The 24,998-nt window shown below is 37.9% G+C and overlaps 1 protein-coding gene and 1 long non-coding RNA gene across 7 annotated transcripts in view; one reads left to right on the top strand and one right to left on the bottom strand.

Annotated features, from left to right (window-relative positions):
* The window catches only part of SLC9A9 (solute carrier family 9 member A9), a 766,376-nt gene that overhangs the window by 672,586 nt on the left and 68,792 nt on the right, over positions 1–24,998 (bottom strand). For 3 of the 5 annotated variants that reach the window (XM_042954874.1, XM_042954875.1, XM_042954877.1), the window contains exon 3: positions 19,239–19,289. The exons of the other annotated variants lie outside the window; for them this stretch is intronic. The gene's annotated coding sequence lies outside the window, so the exon portion shown is untranslated. The remainder of the gene's footprint in view (positions 1–19,238; positions 19,290–24,998) is intronic. 5 annotated transcript variants of the gene reach the window in all.
* Positions 1–24,998, top strand: part of LOC122229596 — a 33,983-nt gene that overhangs the window by 2,552 nt on the left and 6,433 nt on the right. Inside the window, exons 2-3 of one of the 2 annotated variants that reach the window (XR_006207071.1) lie at positions 4,613–4,793; positions 18,636–18,850. This is a non-coding gene — a long non-coding RNA (uncharacterized LOC122229596). Of the gene's footprint in view, positions 1–4,612; positions 4,794–18,635; positions 18,851–24,998 lie in introns of those variants that run through there. The other variant, XR_006207070.1, reaches the window with a different exon arrangement.

The raw sequence follows: 24,998 nt of genomic DNA, 5'->3' as shown, positions 1-24,998 counted from the left end.
TATATTGCTGGTTATCATTTAACTTTTAAATTTGTATATGCTTTTTGACATATGATTTTTGATTTAACATTTCTATGTATCAAATCAGTTCTTCTCATCCTCTCTTGCCCTGAAATTTATTTTTTGTGGTTAATGGGTTTATGAAACATGATTTTAAACTCTAATTCTTTCTGTCACATTTTTGTCGGAGGCCTAAAAAGGTTGTGACAAAAACAAATGGGTGGCAGGTGCTCCCACATTCCCAAATGTCTCAACATCACTAGCAAATGAGTAACAAACATCAGAGTGTGACCCTTAGCCAAACCATAGAAAATGGCCTAAAAGGACTAACAATGAAAAAGCCAAAGGAGGGTGGCTTTTTATTTTATTTTATTTTATTTTTAATTTTATTTTCTTAATTTTTTTTTATGTTTATTTATTTTTGAGACAGAGAGAGACAGAGCATGAGTGGCAGACGGGCAGAGAGAGAGAGACACAGAATCAGAAGCAGGGTCCAGACTCTGAGCTGTCAGCACAGAGCCCGACACGGGGCTCAAACTCACAAACCGTGAGATCATGACCTGAGCCAAAGTCGGTCGCTCAACCGACTGAGCCACCCAGGCGCCCCGAGGGTGGCTTTTTAGAGAGAATACTTGGTGTAGGTTTCATACCTACCCTGAGAGGACAATTAGAAACTTTTCCTCTTCATCTCAAGCCCAGTTGGGGGCTTCTAGGAGGCCATCCTTGGAGCATGGTATGTGGTTCCCTGGCATTTGGGGACTCATGGGACTAGAGTGACTCAAGCCACTTGCCAGTCTCCAGGGACGTATTAGCCAAAGTGACCCATGGCAGCAGAAGGCTGCATTTAGGTAGTGATAGTGGGTCAAAGTGCTTATTTCTCTGGAGGCAGATGTGAACAAGCATGGTGGTGCAGAGGTATTATTTAATAGGAAACTTCTATAGTGACTAACCCTCTGATTTGTCTAGGACCGTCCCAGTGTTAGTACTAAAAGTCTCACATCCTGGGAAACTCTTCCATCTCAGGTAAATCAGGGTAGTTGGTCATCCTACACCTTAACCAAAAAGTCATGAAAAAAGGGAGATAGAGGCTCAGTGGGCACAGAGGCAAGAATTAGCCCATGAAAAGCTCTGCGGTAGAAGGGGCTACCAGGGGACCCTTCCAGTAGTCCCCCCAGAAAACCCCTGCATGATAAAGAGTCAGTTTTAAACATCTGTGAGAGTCAGGGAGAGCAGGCTCAGAGTACCTTACTAGCTGTCAGAACTTTCTGCTCCTCACCACTCCTACTTTTATGACTGAATGTAACTTGAGAGACTTAATACCTAAAAGGGTTGGATAGATGATGGGACCTATGTGCGCAGGGCAGTACCCAGGTACAAGGGAAGAAAGATGCTGATGTGGCAGATTCACAAGGATGGCAGCGAGAAAGTATGAAACTACCTGATGTTGCCTCCCCTCTTTCAATGTCAGTCACAGTGTCATGAAGGGAGATGAGGGTATCACTGGATTCTTACCCAGAAGCCAGTTTTCCAAGGGTACATTTGTCAAGTTCTATCTCTTTTTCACTAGGTTTATATGTTAAACTCTGTTTAAGGCTATCCTTGATTCTTTGTTGGTTCTTACAAAAATATGGTATTTCCATATTTACATATTATAAAATACAATTTCTATATTTCAGTTATTAGAGTTTTACAGTATGTAGTCATTCACTTTTCAAGATACACTTTAAGAAAAATCTCACAAATTCTCAATACTCAGCACATCAGGATTTTAATTTGGATTATAATAAAATATATTAATCTGGCAAGCCTTAACATTTTAAAAAGTATAGTCTTTCTAGACCGTCTGTGTTTGAATGATGACTTTGCCACTTGTGAGCTCTGTGGTCATGGGCAAGTTTCCTCATTTATAAAATGAGGCTAATAATCATATTTACTTCAGATAGTTGTAGTGAGGTGTAGAATGAGTTAACAAACGAAAAATACTTAGAAAGGTGTCTACCATGTAGCACATGCTATGTGTTTGCTATTATACTATTATTATTATCGAGAGACATGGTATGCATGGTTGCTTTATACAGGGTGAACATAGCAAATCTGGAACTATGCTCTTTACACTTTCCTCTCCTATGTGGTTCCGGTTAGGGTTGGCCACAGAAGAAATGTAGACAAGAGTTAAGGGAGGAAATGAAGGACTAATTGGGCCTACAGCTCCTCCAGTTAATGTCAGACTTCCTTCTTCAGCTCTCTGAATCTGAGTCAAGTTTATGCTGCAGGCTCACACTGGGTAAGGGTGTCAGCTTGTTCTGCAAGAGACCTGCATCATTGGAGTTGGAGGCGATGAAAGAAAAACACAATTTCCAGTCTTTCCCTGCTCTCCCCCACTTAAGACCACTTTTTTTTCCCATTTGCCAACTCTGTTGACACAAGGCCAGCACACTAGATGCAAAAACAACTGCCTTAAAAATAATAATAAATAATAATAGGGGCACCTGGGTGGCTCAGTCAGTTAAACGTCTGGCTTCAGCTCAGGTCATGATCTCATGGTTTGTGGGTTCAAGCCCCATGCCGGGCTCTTTGCTGACAGCTCAGAGCCTGAAGCCTGCTTCACATTCTGTCTCCCTCTCTCTCTGACCCTCCCTCCCTCACACTCTGTCTCTGTCTCTCTCCCCATCTCAAAAATAAAAAAAGGAAGGAAGGAAGGAAGGAAGGACGGAAGGAAGGAAGGAAAGAGAGAGAGAGAGAGAGAGAGAGAGAAAGAAAGAAAGAAAAACATAAAAAAAACCCACAAACAACTGCCTTACATTGATTTCTCAACTTGTTCCCACAGTTGTAAGGTCTAATTCTTTAATAAATCCCTTACTCTCCATCACTCATAATGGTTTTGCTTCACTGACAGAACCCTAATACAATTTCTCTCCATTTATTCATTTATTTTATTTGTACTTGTCAGTAAATGTAATTTTCACCATGTATGTTTTGTACATTTCTTAATAGGCTCAATTCTTATTCTATTTTATGTCTTTGGCTGACATTGAGAATGGGATACTGTGTTTCCCTTACCATGTCTTCTAATAGGTAAATTTAGAGAAACTACTGATTTTTGTATATTTTATACTGTATTCTGGGCACTATAGCAAACTCCCTTATCAGTTCTAGAAGTTTTTACAGGTACCCTTTATATCACTTAGGAAAGGAGAAAGTATTGGGAGCACAATACTGTTACTTTCCTTCTTTTTAGGCATGTCTCAGCCTTTCGAATAATAACCGTTTTTGTTCTCCTCCATTCTTCCTTCCTTTCACCCTGGTAAAGGGTAGTTTTCCTTAGTTCTTGAGCAGAAATTTCAAGCTTCTTTCAGTTGTTCTTTGGAAAATAGTGTTTGTGAAACTCTTCTATGATATTCCACTGCTAAGAAATAAATGGAAAGCAACTATCCTCCAGACTCCCAATTTCTTCCAATTTTACTGCAGCCCTTAGGATGGGTTATCCAGTTCAATCCACATAATAAAGCTCTTAGTGTTTCTTTTCAGCCAGTGATAATCAGATCAAATTGCAGGCTTGAAATGTAAATGACCCAGAATCTGAAACAACTCACCACTGGTGAAATATCAGCCCCACAGAAAATTGGGTCTGCTTTACTCTGAAAATCTAGTACTAAGCCAAAAAAAGCCAAGAAGCCTGAAAAGAGGGACAAAGATTAAATAAGCAAATCATAAACACTTTAGAAAAAGAATAATTTTCCTCAGTCCATGAGCCTATTAAATATTCAGTTCTTAATGACCAGAACATAACATGATTGCTTACATAAAAAGGACTATTCTTCATCCACAGCTCTTCTTAGCTGAATCACTGGTATTATCCAACACAAATCATACTTTAAAATGTTGTAAGTTTAAAAAAAAAGAATAAATGCTTTCACTAAATGAAAATACCGTGCTTCTTCTGAAACAGATGGAAGCAAAAAGCTTTCTGTTCACTGCGAGCATGCACCAAATCATGCCCACAACCTCTATTATATGAGCTGCAGGCTAAGTAATGACTTTTCTTTTATGTTTTTAATTTTTGAAAAACATCAAATGAATATATTTTGTAATATATTGAAATTACATGAAGGTTAAATTTCAATGCTGCTAAAAGGTAAACTGAGGCATATTAAAAATGTTTTTTAATTTATTTGAGCATAAATCTACTGCAATGGAGCATCACCAAATTCAAAGTGATGGCAGAGCTCCGCTGACAAGGAGCTCAGGGAGAGACTTTCACACAGAAAAGGGGGAAGCAAAGTAAGGAAATTATTAATTGGCTATAACTTAAAGCCGAGTTGGCTATTTGTGATTGGTTGTCCTTAGGTTTCATTTTCATAAATCTGAGTCATTTATAGGCTAGGATTTTAGTTTGCTAATGTAGTCCACCATTGCAACAGAGCTACCTCAACCTAATGGCCTCCTGGTTTAATTAATTTAACAATTTAACAGGGTCCATCAAGAAAATTTTATTGAAACACATACATGCTCATTTGCTGACACGTTGTCCACAGCTAGTTTCACATTACAACCTGAGTAGAGTTGTTGCAAAGGAGTATGACCTAAATGCTTACTATCCATTCCTTTGCAGAAACAGTTTGCTCACCCCTAGGTAGACCAGTTTGAAAACCTTGGCATTATTGATATTTTGGACCACTTCCCATCCACCCTTAACAAAAATGTCTCCAGATTGAGAACCACAGTTCCAGATGATGAGAATAGCACCCCTGCAATCTTCACAAGGACCTAAGGACAATCCAGGTTGCTGAAAGGTAAGAAAGAGGAAAGGAAAGGAAAAGAAAATACTACAAATACTATTTGTATTTAATTTTAAAACTCCCCACGGGGCACCTGGGTGACTTAGTCAGTTGAGTGTCCCACTCTTGCTTTCAGCTCAGGTCATGAACTCATGGTTCATGAGTGTGAGCCCCATGTCTGGCTCTGTGCTGCCAGTGGAGAGCCTGCCTGGGATTCTCTCTCTCTCCCCCTGCCTCAAAATAAATAAATAAACTTAAAAAAAAAAAACCAAAAAACTCCCAAGCATAAAGTATATGATGGTATCAAAAACTGCAATTCACATGGATCCTAGGTATGTAGGGAACATGAAGTTACTTTTGGTTCTTAAGACATCAGTCTTCCTCTTAGCAGTATAATGTAATGTAGCACCTCCTACTTGCAAGGATTCCTTACATGTTAATTTTCTGATAAACTCTTAATTGTATGCTAAAGATGCTATCTATACATTTAGTTTGCTACAGGCTGTGGGACTTATTTCTTTAGGTTCCAGAAAGTTCTCTGATAAAAGAGAATTTCCTTAGTTCCCAGAAGATTCACTCTGGGGAGGGAAGTTTTCCCCTCACAATTTTTTTGTTTGTTGGATCTTGTTGAACCTTTTCTGACCTCAGTCCCCTTGACTTTACTCTTGCCATGACTCTGAAGACCGGCTTCTCACCAGTCTCTAGAAGTCCCAGTTTGAGTTTAGCCTGGGATTCAGACATGTCTGACATTTCTAGGAATTGTGCAGTGAGCTCAGTAGCAGCTTGTTTTCCCAAGAACCTCCTAAGGGAAAATTCATCCTGAGGGAAATAGGTGCCAAGCACAAGGGGCTTAGCCCAGAAACATCTGAAGGGAGAGAAGACTGTGAACATAGTAAATTGTCTGATATGTACATTCGTCTCTGGGTCTAGTCCCTACTGTGCTGGGACTCACGTCCCTAAAATAAACCCGGGAGAACTACTGCCCTAAAAACACCTTTAAGACATCAAGCATTTGTCTACCTACATAACAAATTTTGACATTCAAAAAGTATTGAACTATTTTAATTTTCAAAAAGTTAAAAACATAACTTTCACACAAATATAGTGAGCACGTATCAAATATTTATTTAATTCAGTAATGAAGGAACTAACAGAGTCTGGTTTAAAAAAGAATATAAGAAACAATTATTCACAGATTTGTATTTGTAAACTTGTCTACTCACTAAAATTTAATTGTAACCCCAAATCAATACTCGTGGCACTTTTGCACTCATTCACGAAGGCTTTGTGCAGAGGTGTGGTGCAGAAAAGTAAAAAAATTGAATTTCCCAACATCTAAGTTGCCAGCTGCCAGCAAAGAGGAAGGAGCTCTGCCTTCTTACTTCAGCTCTCATGCTGTAAATGAGTATCCTTTTTGACGTCTATTTATTGCCACATTTTACAAAATTTTTGTCTTTTTCTTGGTGAATCTACTGTTCAAAATGACTCCCACACAAAGTGTTGGGATGCCATCTATTGTTTTTAAGCTCAAGAAAGTTGTGATATGCCTTACAGAGAAAATATGTGTATTAGATAAGCTTCCTTCAGACATGAGTTATGTGCAGTTGGCTGGGAGTTCAACATAAAGGAATCAACAATATATAGTAAATAAGGTGTCTTTAAAAGAAACACATAAAAATCAAGGTTATGTGTTGATTAATTGATGAAAATGTGATGAGAAGCTTGAAGGAATCTAACCATATCTTTCCTCAGTAAAAGTTTTGTACTAGACAGAAATCTTGTGTAGCTTATCAATTTTCTAGAAGGTAACATCCAACTTTACCGAGCAGAAACCTAATGGTTCATTATTCACTAATTCAGTGTTCACAGTGACTTTATAGAATGTAACTGCCACAAACACTGAGCATCAACTATATATAAATTCAGAGAAGAAAAGAATTTTGGAATAGAACTGCAAAGTTAGATTTAAAAAAAAACTGGTCAATGACTACCATTAGTAGTATGATAAAATTTTGTACTAGATAGAAATCATTGGCAGCTTATCAATCTTCTAGAAGTTGACATACAACTTTACATCGTGGAAAAATAATCAATAGTAAGTAGAAAGTCAAACCTGCAGTCTGCTAGAGCATCAGCTGACTCTTAATCAGGTTTGGAAGACAATGCTCTAGTACAGGTTTCTTGACTTCACTACTCTTGACACTCTGGGCTGGATAATTTAGATCACCATTGCTGGAGGTTGTCCTATGGGTTGTATGATGTCCTGCAGCACCTCTGCCTCTATTCACTGGACACCAGTAGCACCTTACCTCCCAATCTTAACAATTAAAATTGTTTCCAGATTTAAATAAACAACCACTAGGGGTCAAAATTGCCCCTGGTTAAGAACCACTAGTTAGTATGATTTTAAAAGAGCACATGGTTATATTTTACTTTTTTCTAAGTTTTGGATGTTTTTTTCTTAATACACTCATAAAAGGGGAAGAAAGATGTCTTTTGCCCTCTGCAACATACATGGACACATGCAGCATAATTTGGAATCCTGTGTATATTTTATTTTTCACTTGTTTATAGTCTATCTCAAACACAGAAAACATTCAATAAATATTTCCTGTAGGAAGCCATAAAGCTTGAAGTTTCCAGAGTCTCAGTCTAGGGTGAGGCATTGGGACGGGGGATGGAGAGGGCAGGTGCCTGAGGAGAAATATGTTATGGAAGCTGAATCATTGCTGCCCATAGGAGATATCTGCCTACCTTCTCCCAGAAGGACTGGAGGGCTACACTTTATAAGGGATGAGGCCCTAAATGATGAGGAAAAGAGATGTCCAGTTGGAACTGTGACTCCATTTGTAGACACAAGCTGCTAAGGCCTGGGGAATTAAGTGATACTGACATCAGCCAGTGACATTATCACAAAGATGGCTCCATAAGAGTAGTATGGCCTCTAAGGGATTAGAAAGGGTATAATTCCTGGCTCCCCCACTGATTAGCTTAACTTCTCAGAGCTTCAATTTCTCTATAAAATGGATATAATAGTAGTACTGTTATGAATTGAACTGCATCCTTCAAAATTCATATGTTGATGTCCTAATGTTCAATGTGATGTTATTTGGAGATGAGGTCTTTGGGAGATAATTAGGTTTAGATGAAGTCATAAGGGTGTTGGGATCAGTGCCCTTATAAGAAGAGACACAAGAGAACTTGCTATTTCCATCCAAAAGAATTCACTCTCTCTCTCCATCCAAAAACACCAACGAAAATTCATGTAAGGACACAGTGAGAAGGTGGTAGTCTAATACCCAAGAAGAGAGCTCTCATCAGGTACGAACCCTTATGGTACCTTGACCTTGGATTTACAGGCTCCAGAACTGTGAGAAATAAACTTTTGTTATTTGAGCCACCCAATCTATTGTATTTTCTTATGGCAGCCTGAGCTAAAACAAGTACTAGCCTCACAGAATTACTGGAGGGATTAAATGAGAAATATATATACATCTCCTAGCATAATATCTAAGAACTCCTTATATCTTAACCAAATGACACATATAAGAACTCCCTACATTTTAACCAAAAAAGACAGAACCCTCAGCTGACTTATAAGTGCCCCATTATACACTGCAGTTTTCTTGTTGCTGAAAATTTTGGATCCCATGATGCTCTTACTGGAGAAGCTGCTATTTTTACTAATTTATTCTGAATTTAGAACTGTGAAGTAATACCAGTCCCCATACCAGTCTCCATAGCAGAGTATGCAGTTTGATTATTTTTATAGCTACAAAAATGTATTGGGTCTAAACTATAAGAGTAGATAAATAATGATTCAGTGTTGCCTTTTTGAAGGGTTGTTGCATGTTGTGTTCCATTTACGCCAAACCCAATAGAACCATATAATATGCCACCTGAAAGAGTTCATCTACATGTGGAAAGTAAGGATTTGCAGCCTCTATACAAATCATGTAAAGTTTAGTCTCATACTAAACTTGGAAAGTTCTGTATCAAATAGTTGTAGGCTCTGTACACAGCAAATATGAATTAATGAATGATGCAGTATGAACACCAGGCTTTTATAATAGAGACATTTTCCACTTTTTTTTCTAGTAGCATGTGTCACTGTCAGTACCTGATGAATATTGAAACCTTATTTACATCACCCTCTCTTTCCATTGTCAGCTCCTTTAAATATAGTGACCATCTCTTTCCATGTTTTTGTGAAATGGCCAAAAAATAATTCAGAAAACAGACATTATCCTTGGCTATCCTTAGAACTTCAGTCAATAAAGAATAGGCCAAAGCCAAAGTGAATGGTAATTTTGAAAGGACAGAAAAAAGCATTAGATGATACATTCCAGATATTTTGGAGATTTCCCTGATACATGTTTCCCAGAAGAAACTTTATCCCAGAAAACACTTTATTTGGGTAAGTACATGGCAAATGGAAAAGTGTCTTTGCTTACAATATTGGGATAGTACACATTTCTGACTTAGAACCCTGTTTTAAATATCTTGGCATATATAAAACGGCCTTTTATTTCAGAGAATTGGGAAATGATTATAATTTTTGCAAAAGGTTTCTACCTGTTGCTTAAATGTAAAAGTATTTATAGATGTATGGCAGAGAGTGTAGCCCTCAGGTCTAGAGCAAATGAGGGGCTGCTGAACCAGGGTACCAGGTCACCTCCCTTATAATCTCAGAATACCTGTGCTGGCTGGATGAGCAGAGGGTCAGGATCCTGGTTACAGGCTCAGGAAGTATTCCTCTTGCCCCAGTCCTCTTTCAGATCTAAATCACAGGGCATGTAAGTAATCTTTTGAGGTACTCTCCCTGTGGCCTTAGAAAGATTTACAGGTATAAAGAGAAGGGTTAGTGCCTTAAGCAAATTCCTGACTAGCAACCTAGTCAGTGAAGCATATAACAATTTTACCCTACAGATCCAGATGTGCAAGAATGTCATGTTTCCTTACTCAAATCAAATTCAATCTCAGTCTATGTCTTGATTGTCCAGAGCTATTGGGAAATTGAACTTCAGGATTATTAGGCTTGCTCATGAGGGTTACAGGAAGGCCCTGGGGGCCTTCCACAGAGGAAAACACTTGGAAGGGTGAGAAGCATCGAGTAGTTCAGTCCTGATAAATGCAGATTATCAGGCCCTACCTACTGAACTGAATCTCTGAGTTAGGGACCCAGCAGGGTTTGTTTTAACAAACCCTCCATGTGACTCTGATGCAAGGCTAATTTTGAGAAAGACTGACCTAATACATTCCATTCAATTAACTCATGTTTTTGAAAGCAAGAGCATCAGTCAACTCCTGTTTTCCAGGCTCCAGTATAGCTCCCTTATCTTAATTCAATGCAAGGGAAGGAAGAGCCCTGGCTACATAATCAGAAAATAAACACAAAATGCAAAACATAAGCATCTCACACAGCAAAGGATCTGAACAGATATTTCTCCAAAAAAGACACACAGATAGCCAACATATATATGGAAATATGCTCAACATCACTAATCATCAGGGAAATGCCAATCAAAACCACAATGAGATAGCACCTCACATATCTCAGACTGGCTATAATAAAAAAAAAAAAAAAGACAAGAAATAACAGGTGTTGTAAGGATGTAGAGAAAGGAAACTTTTCTGCACTGTTGGTGGGAATGTTCATTGGAAGACCCACTATGAAAAATAGTATGGAGTTCCTCAAAAAATTAAAAATAAAACTATCAGAAATTCCACTTCTGAGTATTTATCCAAAAAGCAAAACAAAAACAAAAACACCAGTTCAAAGAGTTATATGTACCCTTATGTTCATTTGCAACATTATTTACAATAGCCAAGATATGGAAACAACCTATGTGTCCATCAATGGACGAATGGATAAAGAAAATGTTTTGTATATATACACAATGGAATATTACTCAGCCATAGCAAATAATGAAATCTTGCCATTTGTGGCAACATGGATGAACCTAGAGGATATTATGCTAAGTGAAATAAGTCAGACATAAAAAAGACAAATACTGTATGATTTCACTTATATGTGAAATCTAAAAAATAAAACAAATGAACCAACAAAAAAACAGAAACATATTCATAGTTACAGGGAACTGGTGTTTATGAGTGGGGAGGAGTGGGGAGGAGTTGGGGGACAGGCCAAATAGGTAAAGGGGATTAAGAAGTCTAAATTAGTCATGGAGATGTAATGTACAGCATAGGGAATATAGTCAATAATACTATAGTAACTTTGTGACAGATGGTAACCAAACTTATTGTGGGGGTCATTTTATATTACATAAAAATATTTGGGTCCCTGGGTGGTTCAGCCAGTTAAGTGTCCAACTCTTGATTCCAGCTTGGGTCACAATCTCGGGGTTCGTGAGTTCAAGTCCCGCATCAGGCTCTATGCTGATGGCACAGAGCTGGGTTGGGATTTTCTCGCTCGCCCTCTCTCTCTCTGCCCCTTCTCCACTTGCACTCTTTCTCTCTCTCCAAATAAAAAACTTTAAAAAAATATTGAATCGCTACAATGTATACCCGAAGCTAATAGGATATTGTATGTCAATTATACTTCAATTTAAAAAAATAAGGGAAAAAAAGTGAGGCTTCAGAATGGCTTTAAGGTGATGATTGAAAAAAAGGCAATGACTTAAACTGCTCAAAAGACAAAGTGCTAAGGAGTCCTGAGTGTCCTGAGGCTGTGAAAGACAATTTCCATCTTCCCTTCTTGTGTGCAAATGTAGAAGGACCTGCACAGGTAGGCACTTAGCTAGGGACTGCGAGGCCCCAGGCCCCTTTACTTCTAGGTGGGGCAATGGAGTGTGAACAGAAGTATTGTGTGTCACTCTAGGCTTGGGCTTTAAAAAAATGTACATGCAGCTTCCATCCTACTTTTCCTTTCTGTGAACTGAAACAGAGAAGTGCTTGTGACCCACCTTTTACCCTTGACATAAGGGTACCAACCTACAGCAGAAGCAAGAGAGAAGCTACACATCCTGGACCACTACATGAGAGGAATTACATTTCTTAATCCACTGGTTTGTTGGGTTCTTTGTTATACAACTTAGATTTTCATGTTACTAATCTAAAAACAAAGGGACCATCTGAAAGATCAAAGCAATGCTTACAATTCACTGAAGTCCAAATAGCACCAAAGCTCCCACAGCACCTGGCACACAGCAGGTGCTTTATAAATAGTTATTAAATGAAGGAGTGCAGCAACATTAGAAAGTATTGGGATACATTAGGAAGTAAGGGATTCCCAGTTGTCTCATAAAATAATCTGCCTGAACGTAAATCTAAGTGGTGTGTTGCAATCTACAATGAGAAAAGTTAACAGCACACAAATAGCAACAATGGGTTAAAATCAAATGGGAATCTTTGTGTGTACGATGTAGAAATGATTGTTAATTATACAGCAGTCATTTAAATGATTTGCAGATAGTAATCACAGTCACTGTCATTTTCCAAAACAAAAGACCTATACATGCACAGACGTATACAGACAGGTAAATTCTTCTTTTAACAAGCTTGATGAGACATCAAGCTTGCTATGCTGTACATGGTCTGTAAGAAAATGAAAATCCATTGCTACAATATTTAAAGTGAATACAAAGTAGCTTTTTATTTACCCTGTAAAAAGCAGTTTGGGGTAGCATATGGTATATGACTCTAATGCCATTTGCTAAACATTTTTGAGGGTCTACTATGTGACAAGTATTAAACACAGTGAAAAATTCAAAGATAACAGGCATAAAGATATTGAAGGGAGAGAGTGTTACATAAAGCAGAGGTTTGAGTTTCTAAGAAATGGTAATTAAAGGATATCTAAACAGTTCTGACTATGTTGAAACTTTCTGTAGTGTCTCTATTTGATGCCTATGACAAAAGTTATTCTAGAGCTTAAACAAAATAACATACATAAAGCACATGGTTTATTCAGTGACCCCCAGAAAATGCTAGTTCTTTTCTTCATACCTTGTAGTATAGTGTCTTAAAATTTGAAAAAAAAAAATTCAAAATATTTCATTGGTAATTTGTTCTAAAGCCATAAAGATTATATTTGCCTATCCCAAGTCCCACATGTACGTATGTGCTCACACATACCCTTCATCCAGAGCATGTAAAGAGTACTGCATTTTGTAAACCAAAGGATAATTGGCTATAATGAAGATCAGGGGTTTCAGATACAAGCAAGAAAATTCCACTCTATTTTTGCTGAAAGCTGATTTATTGGAAAGAAATTCAGTAGCTTACAGAATCCATAGAAAGCTCAAAAATGATTGCCTGTTTCCATTTTTCACTAGCATGGAGACAGTTGTTGTAATGACAGTGTTGCAAATACCAGATACTTCCTCCAGGGTTGTGAATAATAAATGTCTCTATTTCATTTTCTCTTGTGGTCTGTTGTTGAACTGCAGATCACCATCTGGCACCTTGTGCTCGACCTAACAAATGTTAATTTAACAAAATCGTAACTTAAGTATATTAGACCAATTTCCTGGCAGAAATAAGTAAGGGGTACCGAAGAATGGGTACTTTTTAATTTTTACAAGGGTGCCAGAAGAATTAGCAGCAGCTCTATCCAGCCAGTTTCCTCTGAACTCAGAACTTCTCTGGGCACATTGGAAGGTGCCCCTACTGCTCCTAACTAAGTTGCTTTGTCCTGAGTGGATACCACCATTCACTACCATTCAATAGCCAAAGTTCAACTGAATCTAGGCTAGAGTGTTTAATATAATTGGAGGCTAGGAGTTTACAGAGGAAATTAAAATAGAAACAAGGGAAAGTAAAGCTCTGTCAATGTTTTTACCTTACCTTGGGCTTATCTGCTACCTAACTATCTCTTTAGCCCCCAGATAGATCCCATGTTTTATAGCCAGCCTACTGCCCAGATATAGAAGTGCCTTTGACAATGTCACAAGGGTTGAGAAATATTATTTCTTTCCACCAACCTATCTTCAGCCTGATGTCCATTCAGTGTTATGATAATCTCCATAAACAACAACAACAACACAGGGGCGCCTGGGTGGTTCAGTTAGTTAAGCATCTGACTTAGGTCAGGTCATGATCTTGCGGTTCGTGAGTTTGAGCACCGTGTCGGGCTCTGGGCTGACAGCTCAGAGCCTGGAGCCTGCTTTTGATTCTGTGTCTCTCTCTCAAACTCTCTGCCCCTCCCCCACTCATTCTCTCTCTCTCTCTCTCTCTCTCTCTCTCTCTCTCTCTCTCTCAAAAATAAATAGTAAAAAAAATTAAAAACCAAAAACCAACCAACCAACCCACCAAACAAAAAAAACCCCACTCTGACCAAAGTGAAGACAATCTACTGTGTGTGCTAATGCAGCTCATTTTACTTTCTCTATGTCCTGCCTGGGACATTCTGGAACTGAATTTTTCTTTACCTTTGCATAACAAAAGGCCCATTAATAGATTTTCTTTCTTGGGATAGCTGGATGGCTCAGTCGATTCAGTGTCCAACTTCTGCTTGGGTCATGATCTCACGGTTCATGGTTTGAGCCCTGTGTTGGGTTCTGTTCTAACAGTTAGGACCCTGGAGCCTGCTTCAGATTCTGTGTCTCCCTCTCTCTCTGCCCCTGCCCTGCTCGTTCGCTCGCTCTCTCTCTCTTTCAAAAATAAAATAAAAATTAAAAAAAGAAAGAAAATCTATTTTTTTTTTAAATTTTTGAATGTTAATTTTGAGAGAGAGAGAGAGACAGAGTGTGAGCAGGAGAGGGGCAGAGAAAGGGGGAGACAGAGACTCTGAAGCAGGATCCAGGCTCCAAGCAGTCAGCACAGAGCCCGACGCAGGGCTCATACCACTCAGATAGTGACCTGAGCTGAAGTTGGACGCTTAACCGACTGAGCCACCCAGGGGCCCCTACCCATTAATAGATTTTCTTAAAATAAATTCCATATGCCCCTTAGCTAAAATAACAAATTACCTACATTTCCTGCAATCACTCCTTCAGAATCATTAGGGTTCAGCACTGAAGCATCTTACTACACAATGAAATATTTAAGGAGCTCTTTTTTAGAAGCCAGACCCTGGACTAAGCAGTAAGAATATCAATCAGGTGTGGTTATATTCCAGCTTGGAGAAATTGGCAGGTAAATAAATAGGTTCAAGAAATTGGCAAAGGAGTGACCATAAAAAAATGTTCAGGTTCAAACAGTAGCATGAAAGAGGAAATGGCTCTTTTCAACTGAAGTGGGAGGGGAAGGATTACAAAAGTTTCAAAAAGGAGATAGTCACAAACCGTGGGCATGGTAAATAAAAGATGAAAAAGACGTTCCTATTAGGGTAGCATGTGCAAAGATGTTTTTAGAAAACCTGAAGCAAGTAAGAATGTCAGAGTGTAGGGATATGAGGAAATCCCTACCAAGAGACAGAACTAAAAATCCAAAAAGCATGTAGATGATGGAGGGCCCTTTATGCCATACTAGGAAATTTTGACCTCAAAAACACCTAAGACTGAGGTAGAATAGGTTTTCTATTTTTTTCTCTTTTTTAAATGAGGTATAATTTACATGTAATATCCTATTAGTTTCAGGTGTACATCATTGTGATTCAATATTTGTATACATTATAAATGTTTTAATGATTAGAGAGCTATGATTTTAGTGCAGCCATTTGGGGAATTGATTAGTCGAAGACACCAATTGTTAGTGTCATGGTGGTCCAGGTGAAAGATCATGATGACCATCACCTGGCAACCCCAGAGCATTCCAGCAGCTGAAATGAATGGATATGGAATGTGTCATGAATTGGAATTCAGTTGAACTTTGTAATTTTTTAAGAGTTGTCCAGGTAAAAGTGAGAAAGAGATGAGTCTGTGGGCATACTGCATTTTGGGGTGAGGAAGAAGGTGTTTTATAGTATTTTGCTGAGGCAGAAAACAAAAAAGGAGGTAAGTGTGGACTTCAGGGGGAAGGGAAATTTAAATAAAATTAAAGCAGTGCAGGTTCTAAAATTATCATCATGCCCATATTTTGTGCACCTGAATCCCTCTGGATATGCCCCATTCTCTGCCTAAGGAACTCGATCAAATCTTCCCAAGTGCAGGCAGTTGGAGCAGGGAATTGCTCCAGCCTTCACTTTCCTACTTCAGGATGAGCAACATGCTAATGCATTTATCACGTCAAGTCTGGATTCTCTTGGCTTCCCATCTCAGCTGGTACTCCTCATCAGGGCACTCACTGGACATTCTGTCTCATGATGTGCAATCAAAGACTCCAGATATACCACCAGCAGACACCCAATAAAGAGCAAGTACACAGTACCTAACTTGGAATAAATTAAATTAGTTAGTAAGGTGTGATATGCATCCATCTGACTATGAAACTACGGTTTATGCTCTAGAATCAATTGCTACCTCCACAGACAGCACATCTTAAATAGTAGGTGATAATGCCAAAGAGAGCATCAGGAGTGGCCATGCACCCCACTGCGTGCAGGTCTCCAGGAGCACCCTGGTTGTATGGGGGGATCAGCCCAGCAGAGAGCAAAGAAATAGGGATCTCGAGACATGCAGAAAAAGTTAGACCCTATTTTTACCCAATCTTGGAAATCTAAAGAAAATCAGATAAGTATATATCAAGGAAAACCCCAAAGCCTCCTTTACCTTAGTAGAGGTTAAAGATTTTCTATTTCTTGGAATAAAATGCATTCAGAAATTTCATCTTAAAGCCAGTAAGAGTCATAGCTATTTCTTTTTCTCTGTAGTTTCTGTGGGTTAGTTTAGAGGTTCTCTTAAAAAAAAATGTTCCAGCAGGGGTCTCTCTTTGCACATGGTACAAAAAATTCTTAGAAGTTGCAATGGAACATTTTTGTTTTGCTTATCCATCTTACAATGTAAATGGATGTGGCTGCAAAATATGTCAGGCTCTTTTCTTACACTATTAGAAAACCATGGGAAAGCTATAATATAATGTTTCATATCATGGTTTGGGTGATGATTAAACTAGTGTGTTCACTACAACATAATGCGTCAAGCAACACATTTATAATCTTTAGTCACTTTTTTGTTTATATATTATACTTCAAAACAAGTTTACTTTTGTGAAGGTATAATCCTCAATTTGACGTCTGTTTGCATGTTTCCTCACTTCTTTGTTTCATGTTTCAAGTAACTAGAACACCAGGAATTGACAATTTTATTTACATATTGCATTCAGTTTTATACATGTTTTATAAATAATGACATTTTTGTGTGTGTTGGCAGAAAAAATTAAAACATAACTGCAATATTCAAAAGAAAAATGAAACTTGTTTGTGAGGATTATACACTACAAAGCTTTGCATGGTTTTCAAACCATGAACTTTCGGAAGGAGGTATCATTATTGGTATCCAAGTCTTGGGGATGGATCCAAAGAGAAGATGGATATTTGTGCTGTGATATCTCTGGAGCTTTTACTTCTGGTGGGAGCAGGTCAGCAAAGGGCCTCTGGCCACTGAAAATTTGGGCCTTCTTAAAGAGGTTTGTTCATCCTTACTGTCAACCAGTTGATTTATCCTGAACAGAACAGAAATGGCCACAAACCACCCCTTTCCAAGTTAGTAAATGACACCTAAAATACAGTGCTTGAGAGAAATGCTTGCCATTAAAAAATTTTAAACTAGGGAAAGAAATTAAATCCTGTTAAAATCCTTGGGACCAAATTTCTGCAAACCACCCAGACTGTTGGTTTTATTTTTGTGGTTTAATCTCAAGCTTCATTCTTTTTATTTTGCTTTAGTTAAGACTACAACTATCACTTCTTTCTTTGCCTCTCTTTCAATTCCCTCTGCAATCTCTCATTTCTTTTTTTAAAAAAATTTTTAACATTTATTTATATTTTAGAGAGAGAGACAGAGAGACAGAGTGTGAACAGGGGAGGGGCAGAGAGAGAGGGAGACACAGAATCCAAAGCAGGCTCCAGAGCTGTCAGCACAGAGCCCAATGCGGGGTTAGAACTCATGAACTGCGAGATCACGACCTGAGCTTCAGTCGGATGCTTAACCGACTGAGCCACCTAGGTGCCCCTGCAATCTCTCATTTCTGAAAATAATTTCTTAAAAAAAGTATCAACATTTTAGTAACACCTTTTAATAAAGTACACATTTCTCTTCACAAAAATTAATATTGGGCCATAAAAACTTTTGATCTATCTGACCACTAATAAAACAGAAAATATTAAGTGAAAGTGTTTTATTCCAAATGACATTGCCACCTACTTTTTAATAGTATTAGAATAATCATCTTAATTCTCTCTTGGAAAGAAAAATCCATTAAGATCCTTTAATGAAGGAAATATATATTTATAATGGACCAAATGGCAACATGCCTTTGTCTAAAGCAATCATACTGCCCAATAAAGGAAGATCCACATTTAAATGTGGTGCCTCTGAACACCAAATATTACAAGAATTCCTAGTCAGCAGGATGCTATGCCAAAAGCACTCCACAGATTGGTTTACTCCTTTTTACTATCCTGTTGCCTCATTCTCAATATTTCTTTAATATTAATAATAGCATGCTGGATTGTTCCAACAGCATAGACCTTAACATCCTATGCTCATTTATCTCTGGATCTCAGAGCTATTCAAATCAATAAATATTACAAATCCTTCTCACTGGAAACATTTTTTCACTATTTTATGTTTACATGTTTCTTCCTGCCTTCCTCTTTCCTATGCAAGCCACATCTCTGCCCTCTGTTTTGCTTATTGTTTCCTTTCTCTCTTGTTTGTTCAGCTCTGTACAATCATTTCTCTTTGCTCTGGCCTTTGCTCCAGCCTCATGTTCATTTCAGCCTCCACCTTTTTTCCCTTCACAAACCTCTTTGATTCTAGTTGACAGTTTAAGATTTTTTCTTTTACTTTCCAGAGGCGCCTGTTGCCATAGTGACACATGACGATGATAAAGACCATGACTGCTTCCTCTGGCACTCCAGTTGCTATAACAATGCCAGTTAGCTGAAAATTCTGTGGAAACTTGTGAGAAGGATGCTAGTTCACACCTTTTTGTGGGACAGTCTGCCAGAAAATGCTTCTTAGTTAATGGTTGTTTGTACCAGTAAAACTTGAGTCCATTAACTTAAGGGTAGCCCATACTTCAATAACTAAAAAACTGAAACACCATTATTTTACCTCTTTATACCCTAGAGGTATCTCCTTTATCTCCCTTCCCTGTCTTTGTTTGACTCCCTTCCTATTTTATTTATTTTTATATTAAAAACATACCTGATGTAGACTGAATTGTGTCCCTCCAAAATTCATATATTGAATTCTAACCTTCAGTATGACTGTACTTCGATACAGGGCTTTTGGGAGGTAACTAAGTTTAAATGAGGTTATAAGGGTTGGGCCCAAATCTGATCGGATTGGTAGCCCCAGGAAAAAAGGAAGAGAGGTAGAGATACCTTGTCTCTCTCAACCAAATGAGAACGCAGCAAGATAGGCATCTACAATTCAGGAAGAGAGTCCTTACCAGGAACTGAATCTATCTGCACCTTGACCTTGGACTTCCCAGTCTCCAGAACTGTGGGAAAATAAATTTCTATTGTTTAAGTCACGCAAGCTTATGGAATTATCCATATTATTATATTATGCATATTATCAAGCTTATGGAAGCTTGAGCTAATACAATACCTTAATATTAATATTGCTGGATCTTGTTAAGTGCTTTTGATTTTCAAAACATCAATTTCTGGAAATGTACCCAAATAAGGTAATTATAAAATATTGTAATGTTCCTTATCAATATTTCATCATTGAATACTAGATGAACTAAGAGAAAAAGATGAAAACATTCATTGATATTTTTGTGTCCTTTGTGTTCTTGTTACAGCTGTCTTATCCTCAAGAAAATATAAAGAAATGTGTAATTATCTTCAACTTTATAGTTACTAGAACTCACTCATCAAAAGATAGACAAAACTTTTACTTTGTTGCAATTGTGTCACCTCCCTAGGATGTAAATCTAAGCAGTTTGCAACCGCTGGTACTGGTCTCCTTTGTGCCAACTCACATGGAGGAAGGGAGCAGCTAGATGATCAAATCTTGCTTAGGACTGATGTCAGAAGACCTAAAACTGCTTTTAAAAAATAAAGACTAGGGGCACCTGGGTGGCTCAGTTGATTAAGCATCTAACTTCAGCTCAGGTCAGGATCTCACAGTCCATGAGTTGGAGCCCTGCATTGGGCTCCGGGCTGACAGCTCAGAACCTGGAGCCTGCTTCAGATTCCGTGTCTCCCTCTCTCTCTGCCCCTCCCACACTCACGGTCTGTCTCTCTCTCTCTCTCAAAAATAAATAAACACAAAAAAAATTTTTAAAGTCCATTTTTTTAAAAGTATCTGTCTAGTGACACAGTTCTAGTATTACAAAATGTCAGAAGACAGTTAAAAGCAACCATGCACAACCAGAAAGGAAGAAGAAAAACTTGGTACATCTCAAAGAGTGTTAAAGTAAGGAACATCAGAATACAGAGTTTTGCTAGAGAAGATATTATGAATTGGCTTATTCAATGGCTCCTACATTTACTTCTACCAAAGATGTTAATCAACATGACATTAATTTATCTGAGTAGATGTAAGACTTCATCATGTTGAAAAAAAGTGTCAATATGCTGTATTTTCAGTGCATAAGTTTACAGATAATTTTGAAGTGTAAAGACCCTGAAATCGTTTGAGAATTCCTAGGGAATTTTAAGGAAAATGAAGGTTATCCTTATACAATGATACTTAAAGTAGTTTCCAGTTACACAGACAGTCCCCAACTTATGATGGTTCAACTTACAATTTTTCAACTTTACAATGGTGTGAAAGTGATAGGCATTCAGAAGAAACTGTACTTCAAATTCTGAATTTTGATCTTTTCCTGGGCTAGTGCTATGCAGTACCATACTCTTCCATGATTCTGGGCAGCAGCATCAAGCTGCAGCTTCTAGTCAGCCACGTGATCATGAAGATAAACAAACGATAACACTTAAAACCATTCTCTGCCTACACGACCATTCTGTTTTCTACTTTTGGTACAATATTCAACAAATAACATGAGAAAGTCAACACTTTATTATAAAATAGGCTTTGTGATAATTTTGCCCAACTGTAGGCTAAGTGTTCTAAGCACATTTAAGGTAGGTTAGGCTAAGCTATAGTTTCTAGTAGGTAAGGAGTATTAAAAGCAATTTGTACTTAAAATATTTTCAACCTATGATGGTGTTATTGGGACACAACCCTATAACTCCATAAATTGAGGAAGATCTGTATAATTGTTCTAATTGTATTATAAAACTACCTGATTTTTCTTATTATGGTAGAATAAGATCCTCTGTGCTATTATCAGTAATAAGAATAAATAAAAGGGCGTCTGGGTGGCTCAGTTGGTTACGCATCTGACTTCAGCTAAGGTCATGATCTCGCATTCCTGGATTCGAGCCCCACATCCAGCTCTGTGCTGACAGCTCAGAGCCTGGAGCCTGCTTTGGAGTCTGTGTTTCCCTGTCTCTCTGCCCCTTCCTGACTCCCACTCTGTCTTTGTCTCTGTCTCTCTCAAAAATAAATCAACATTAAAAAAATTTTAAAAGAATAACAGTAACTTCCTATTATGTGCCAGGCACTATTCTAAGTGATTCACATCCATTATTTCTACTTTTCATTACAAACTTGAAAGGTGAGAAACTAATACATGGAAAAACAGGTTGTGGGAAGTAAGATAACTTATCTAACTTGGTCACAGTTCCAATATTTCCCTTAAGGTTCAAGAATTTAAACTAACACCACAGGCCAAAACATGATCAGTCAAAGGAGCATACCAGGAACCCCAAGGTTGGCCCTATATTCAGTTGCATAAATTCTGGAATCACAACTGCATCAAATTGGCTGGATAATTGCTATATATGTATATTACCTTTAATGCCACCTAGTTTATTTATTGAACTATCTAGACATTAACTCCAATTTCTTTTCCTCACCACTCCGCCTTGATGAACCAGGTAGAATATAGCTTGAAAAAAGCAAATGAGATTTATGAAAACTTAAGTGGTTCCAGAATGGGTTTAATTATTCAAGAGACCTTCAAACCTGGAAATGTAGAATTTGATTTCCAAATTGCTCCAGCTTTCAGTGATTGAGGTGTTCTGTGTGTGTGTGTGTGTGTGTGTGTGTGTGTGTGTGTGTGTATGTGTGTGTAGAGAAACAGTGAATGTGTGAGCCAGAATGGGAGTGGACTGACTCAAAAGGAATCACGTCTGTCACTATATTTTGTAATTTCATTGGTCACTTTAAGAGCAATAGATTAGAAATTGTTGCAATATGTAACCACAACCAATTTTAGGACACCTATATATTGCTAATTGACATACAATATAAATAAATCACCCTTCAGAGTGTTGTAATTTTGCACACACTTTAGTCCCTGGAAACCCCAAAGTATGAATGATTCCATCTAATATCCAGACTCTCAGTCCAAACCTTTCTGGTTTCTTAAGGGGGAAAAAATCCCATCAATAAAATGTCTTCAAAGAACTGTCTTCTTTTTGAAAATGTTCATATTATACTGAGCTGCTCGACAAAAATATGAGGATTTTATTTCTGAGAGATGTTCCCACCGAAAGGAGAAGAGAGACTGGAATTAAAAGAATAGCCTGGAGGAGGACAGACTAACACTGTGGGCAGTGAAGCAAAGGCTTGTGGACTTCTGGACTTCTGATCTCTCTAGTCTCTCAGCTCTCAACTCCCTTTCCTGTGCTAACCCCAGAGTAGGGTATTATTAGTTTTTAAGTCTTGGGTCATCCTGAGCACATCCTCCAGGTTTAGAAGTATTTAGAATATAAATCACTTGTAATGAGAAGTAAGGGTCCTCCTTGATTAATTCCTAGAAATAAGCAAATTGGTAAGTGCAGTAAGAAAGCAATTAAGAGTTTTGCCTTTTTATCCTAGCCTTCTCACTCCCTGAGTAACTTTGGGCCAGTTATTATTTCTGGCCTCAGTTTCTTCCAAAAATTTAGGGGTATTATAGTATCTCCATAATTAATACTATGGCTAATAAACTGAGGAATAACCTGTATGCATTTCAGCTCTTCAGACAAGAATGATGTACAATTGTTCCCTGGTAACAATGATGCCATAACACATTCAAGGGAGGAAAGGTAGAGGACTAGATGAAATAAGTCTCTGGTGCTTTAGGCTAAGATCCTGCAATATTGAGAAATTTATCCCCCTTGTTACAAAAAGTATTTGAGGTGACCTACAAAGATACATGACAAGCAGAATAAAATAAACTGATGAGGTAAAATTGGAGTAAAAGAAAAACAAGTTTAGTCTAATACAAGCACATCACATAGAAACAGAAAATTTGGAAAATTTGTTTTTGACTATTCTGATAGGTGAATTAAAGAGAAAAATATGGTCATTTCTAAAATTCACTGTCTTTTAAGTCCTATGTTGCTGGTAGTTGGAGGGTAGATAGAAATGGGGTGATTTGCTCAGAACAGTTGTTCCTAGAACTGAAGTAAGAGAGATGTTTTTCATGGTTCCTTATAAAGGAGGAATATGTGATGTACTATAGTGATTTTCAGCTGGGATATGCAACAGAAGAGGACCTTTGTTAACATATGCAATTATATGTTAACATATAGAATCATATCCCTGGGACTCAGTCTCAGATTTATGATTATCTTTGCATCTAAGCATTTGACAAGACTTCAAGTGCTTTTGATCTAGTCAGGTCTATAAACATGCTTTAAAGACCCACCCCTGCAATAAGGATAATGGTGAGTTTCAAGTGCTGTTTTTTCAATACATTCTTCAATAGAGGCAGGTGGCATAATGACAAAGCACAATTAAATAAAAGTAATTTTATGAGGACCAAAAAATATAGTCTGGGTACATAGCTCTCTCCAAAATCTATGTCTGATATACAATGTTAAAATTTTAAACATCAAGAGGGATTCAAAAATAGGTAACTCCCTATTGTGTTTCCCTTTAAAGTGAATGGAAGCTGGTCCCAAACAACCTCACTGTCTGTTAGAAAAGCATAATGGAGAAAGTCTAGAAGCATGTGCAAAATTGTCTCCTCCTTTTATTCAAAATGATTATTCCAATTCCTACATAATTCACAGGGAGACTGAGATTCAGGATTGGCTTCTTGACTTTCATTTGTCTATAGTTCCTTAGAAACTTGAAGCTTAATTTTTAAACTACGAAGGTACCCCTATGTGAATTTTCCTCTGAGGTTGGAGGTTGGAGGATGGCCAGGAAACTCCTCCCCTTTCAATCTTCTCTGCCTCCTCTCCTCCTTCCACCCCTTCATCATTTTACTCTTGGTTTGCCTCACCCTATTTTTTTTAAAAACAACTTTACTGAGATACATTTACAAACCAGAAAGTTCAAAGAACATACTTCTATAGTTTCTAGCATATTCACAGACCAGTATGACCATAACCACAATCAACTTAAGACACTCCAAAGAAAAACCCTTACTCCTCAGTTGTTATTACCTGTGGCCCTTCCTCCCAGTCTCTGGCTACCATTAATTTATTTTCTGGTCTCTATAGATTTGCCTGTTCTGGACACTACATATAAATGGAATCATATAATTTTGTCTTCACGGTCTTTTAGAGTCCACTCTCTTCTTCCTCTGGTTCAGCCTTTTGTGCTAGATTATTTCTAAGCTAGACAAGGTGAGGGATGGGAAGAGCTTCTAATGTTATATTAGGAGGTATATGCAAGGTAATCACACTACCTGTTTAAGATCTTTTTTGGTTAGGCCTTTCAACCAGCTTTATCATCCTCACCTCAGGAAGTGACTAGGTCCGAGGAGGATGAGGAAGGCACAGGGAGGGAAATAAAACCTTTTTAAAAACTGATTTTTTTAAATTAATAAACCTCATTTTTTAGAGCAGTTTTAAGTTCACAGCAAAATTGAATGGAAAGTTCAGAGAGCTCCCATGTACTTCCTGTCCCCCTACACATATAATCTCCCTAATTATAAATATCCCCCACCAGAGTGGTACATTTGTTACAACCCATAAACCTACACTGACATATGTATCAATCAAAGTCTACAGTTTCCATTAAGGTTCACTCCTGCTGTTGTACATTCTATGGATTTTGACAAATGTATAATGACATGTATCCACCAATGTAGTATCTTACAGAATGGTTACACTATCCTAAAAATCCTCTGTGTTCTACCAATAAATTCCCCACCCCTCATCCCCAACTCCTAAAAATTACAGATCATTTT

The sequence above is a fragment of the Panthera leo genome, chromosome C2 (assembly GCF_018350215.1).
Source record: "Panthera leo isolate Ple1 chromosome C2, P.leo_Ple1_pat1.1, whole genome shotgun sequence".
Taxonomy (NCBI): domain Eukaryota; kingdom Metazoa; phylum Chordata; class Mammalia; order Carnivora; family Felidae; genus Panthera; species Panthera leo.
Note: the sequence above shows the minus strand (reverse complement) of the source record. Positions and strands in the feature narration are given on the sequence as shown.